This window comes from Lycium barbarum, chromosome 6 (assembly GCF_019175385.1).
Source record: "Lycium barbarum isolate Lr01 chromosome 6, ASM1917538v2, whole genome shotgun sequence".
Classification (NCBI taxonomy): domain Eukaryota; kingdom Viridiplantae; phylum Streptophyta; class Magnoliopsida; order Solanales; family Solanaceae; genus Lycium; species Lycium barbarum.
In genome coordinates this window covers 82,886,460-82,891,347 of record NC_083342.1, presented here as the reverse complement: position 1 = coordinate 82,891,347, position 4,888 = coordinate 82,886,460, and positions in this window count along the sequence as shown.

Below are 4,888 nucleotides of genomic sequence, written 5' to 3'. Positions count from 1 at the left end.
GAGTAGGTCCTGATGATCTATTCTTGAATAATTTCCTGCCTCTATCTCCCCCATGACTGAAGTTACCTGCAGACTCAGCTCTTTTATTGAATTCTCTATCCTTCTCTTTCTGAAGAGCATCCTCTTCCTTTAGTCTTTCCTCATTACCTTGCACAAAAGCAACCATCTTGATGATGGTCATCTTGTCATTTTGAGCAGCAATATTAGCGTCACCATGCAAATCTGGTATAAGCCCCAACACAAGACACCTAACTATGGCTCACATATCAGGGAGCATATACTGAGCATACTAGTTAAGGAAACAAACTTGAGATAGTATTCATTAACACTCATACCATTCTGCATGAGTCTCTTAAATTAGTAGGCCTTCGCCTCTCTGACCTCAATTGGCTGGAAGTGGTCAATGAAAGCATCTGAAAACTCATCCTAAGTTGCCGGAGACGCACCTTCTCCGCAGGACTATTCCCACATCTCGTACCAAATATGGGCAACGAAAGCATCTGAAAACCCATCCCAGGCTGCTGCCTCTGTCTCAGTAGCATGCATAACCTGAAAAAGTTTTTGGAGTCCATTAATAAAATTCCGCGGATCTTCCTCCTTTTTAGACCCTGTGAACATTGGAGGCTTTAGGTTCAAGAATTCCTTGGTCCTTGAACTGTCTGATCCACCACTAGCACTAGAGCTAGGAGCCCTTTCCTTGCGTTGGACTTGATTAGCAACAATCTGGGTGAGCAGCGGGATTGCTCCCCTGACGTCCACGTCTAAAGCATTAGGCTACGGAGTAGCGGTGGGACGGACTTCCGCAGGCCTCCCTATAGCTAGGATTTCAGTACCTGATTCGGCCTTCTGAGTCTGAGGCTCCACTTCTGGAGTAACGTTAGCGGTAGCCCTGTGACTAGTAGTTGTAGACCTCTTGGTGTACTTTTTTTTCACAGGAATTGTCTGAAATACGTAATACGCACGAGTTAGAAGAGTTCCCGAAAGCATAGCTCTAACTGCACGATCTAGAGTATGAAAAAAGTAAGAATCCTAGATGTCTTGGTGGTCAACTTTTTGTATATGTGGGGACCATACGCATATAAAAGTGATCCCACTGGACACGGTTTCATAGACTCCCTAACACACTTGAACCTAGGCTCTGATACCAAGCTTTATCACGCCCCGAACCATGGTCTGAGTGTAACACGGCACTCGATGCCTGACTACATGTTACCGAGCAAACCACATGGCTTGCTGACTCAACATGGGCATGACCTGATGCGGACTAAACTATGAACATGCATAATTTAAGTAAAGCGTGGGACCATAAATCATAAGTCTAAAAGTATCATGATAAAATAGTGCAGAATAGTCTGGATAAACATAATAATACTGAGCCAAAATGGCTATACGACTCTGAATATCTGACATAACACAACTGACTAGTCTATGAAACCTCTGACATGAGTCAGACTACTAAACTGTTTACCGGAACAAGGGCCCCGGCATACCTTTACCATAAAACTGAAATAAATATAAATAAAGATAACACCCCGAATAGAATGGGGCTCATCGATAGCTGATACGTGTAGGGTCCTATCGAGCTGATCCGTCATCCTGTTATTCTGCATCGTGAAATGCAGGCCCCCAGTAAATAAAGGGGACGTCAGTACACCTGAATTGTACTGGTATGTAAAGCAACTGAATAAAATAAATATGGAACGTGAAATAATAGACCTAAAACTGAAACTGTAAGTTGTAAGCTGAACATGAACATAAGCATTATCTGACATGAGTAAATGTATACCATAAGTAAAAAAATTTAAGTGCATATATATATATATAAGTATGGTGGGAGAGCCATAGTATAATCGACAACATGGAATCACCACGTAGGTACGTAGAGTCTAGTACCTAGCCCGACCAGCAGGGCAGCCTCACACCTTGACAGGGTATGAGACATAAGCATGACATGAAAATGGATCCCATTCAACTATCTGAAGGTGTCGTCCTAATCTGGGCGGAGCGACCCTTCCCTATGTTGGAATACGTAGTTTCAGGCTATTTGATCCTTCTCGGTAAACCTATGCTACTCCCAAAAACATGAACATGGATATAGTTGGCATCTGGGCCAATGGTTTGTATAACATGTCTTGTAATCATTACTTGTAAACTTGATTCATAAGCATGGCTTGTAAACATGATTCGTCAGTATAGTATAGCATGGATATAAGCACATAGTATAACTTGTATAAAAACATGGATGCATATAGAATTCATGAAAATATATATATATAAAAGTTCATATCTTGCATTTAAGATCCCATGGAAGGCAAAGTATGGGTTTTCATGAATTACGAACAGATTTTCAATAACCAGAATGGAATATTAAGAACACAATAATGAATTGATCATACAAACATGGTATATCATGGTACATGTACTTAGGGTTATCATGAGCATGTCTGGAACCCTAGTTTTGGTGAACTTTCACAAATTCATGGAAGAATATGGCATGGGGAAGAAAAATGATGTTCCCACATGTAGATAGAAACACTACATACCTGTAACACTCCAAAACTTATAACAATTATCTGAACTTGGAGAAGCTTGAAACCCTTAGATGGGTTTTCTTGAAAACCCTAGGTTAGGGACAATGGATTCTTGTTTTAGAAATCATGGATACATGTTAGAATTTACTTGAAAGACTTGGAATAGGCTTACTTTAGTGTATCTTGATGGTAGGAGGAGAAGAACTTCGTGCTAGGGCTTAAGAATATGAAAAGTGGGATTAAAAACTGAAGTCTAGAATTTATACTATTTGCTGAAGCGGGGAAAGTATGGGCACAATGTACGACCTGTACAATATTGTATGTCCCGTACATTGTGGACGTACCTTGATGCCATTTTCCAGAACCTATGATTTTTGGCACGAGAGGTACGGGACAAAAGTACGTCTCGTACTTTGATGTACGTCCCGTACATCTAGCCCGTGCCTACAATTGTCAAATTCCAGTAGCTTTTTATTTTTCCTTGTGAGGTACGTTCAGATTTTACATCCCGTGCAAATTTGTACGGCCCGTACTTTTGACGTAAAACGTCATTTCACCGTTCCAAGGCCAAATTTCAATCCCAAAACTTAGCCTCGAATCATGAACGTAACTTAATCTAAAGGTACTGGGTGTTACATTGATATTTCGAAGACCGCCTTCAGGACCCGTTATGGCCATTTCGAATTTCTTGTCATGTCATTTGAGTTGACAAATGCACCAGCTGCTTTCATGGACCTTATGAATAGGGTCTTCAAGCATTATCTTGGTTTATTCGTCATTGTGTTTATTGATGACGTTTTGGTGTATTCCCATAGTGAGACTGATCATGCAGAACATCTCAGAATAGTGTTGCAGACACTTCACGATCATGAGCTTTATGCGAAATTTTCAAAGTGTGAATTTTGGCTTAAGTCAGTGGCATTTCTCAGTCACGTGATTTCAGGAGAAGGTGTGAAAGTTGATTCCCAGAAAATTGATGCCGTGAAGAAATGGCCCAAACCCACCTCAGTATCCGATATAAGAAGTTTTTTGGGGTTTGGCAGGCTATTACAGACGTTTCGTAGAGGGATTTTCCTCTATCTAAGATCCATTTACTAAGTTGACCTAGAAAAAGGTCAAATTTCAATGGTCAGATGCATGTGAACAAAGTTTAGAAGAGTTGAAGAAGTGGTTGACTTCTGCTCCAGTTTTGACACTACCAAAAGGAACCGAAGGGTTCATGGTATACTATGATGCTTCAGGAATTGGTCTCGGGTACGTCTTAATGCAGCATGGTAAGGTTGTGGCTTATGCATCCCGACAGCTTAAGGCTCATGAAAAGAATTATCCGACTCATGACTTGGAATTGGCGGTCGTGGTCTTCGCACTTAAGATATGGTGTCACTATCTGTATGGAGTGCATGTTGATATTTTCACCGACCATAAGAGCCTTCAATATATTTTCAAGCAGAGGGAGTTGAATCTTAGACATAGAAGATGACTCGAATTCCTTAAGGATTACGATGTAGATATCCTCTACCATCCAGGGAAAGCAAGCGTAGTAGCCGATGCTCTTAGTCGGCGATCCATAGGAAGTTTAGCTAACGTTGAGGCAGATAAAAGATATTGTAACACCTCGTGCATTCGGGCTAAGGTTTGACTTGTAAGACGGGGGTATAATGAACCCAATATGAGTAGTATAGAAAGGGTGTTTGAAACCTAATCAAGTCATAAGAAGAGTCCTTCGGCAAATTAAAGTCGAAAGCTACTCTACAGAGCATGTTTTCAAGTAAGTTTGCACAAGGTCTCACTTAAAATGAGTATACGAAAAAATCTATTAGGAATTTGGGAAAACTTCCTTAATGAATCACGTTTACGAATCATAGTTACAATCATGTTTATGTAATTCATGGGCTTCTAATTCAATTATATCCATGTTTATGTTTTAGAGTTGCATAGATTACTGAGAAGGCTCAGACAAGCTGAAACTACGTATGCCAGCGTAGGATAAGGATCGCTCCGCACAGTTAGGACGATTCCTTCATGTTTACCTATTGCGAGTTATTGGATCTATTCATATCATGTTCATGTCTCATACCCCGGTAAGGTATGGGATGGCTTAGCTAATCGGGCAAAGATTAGACGCCACGTGCTCACGTGGTGGTTACATGTCGGTTTACTAAGGCTCTCCCGCTTAAAATGTTTTACTCATGTTATATGTATACATTCATGTCAGATGATGCTCATGTTCATGTTCAGCTTACAGTTTCAGTTTTAGTTTCAGTTCTATTATTTCATGTGTCATGTTTATTTCATTCAGTTGCTTTACATACCAGTACAATTCAAATGTACTGACGTCCCCTTTTATTTCCCCTGCA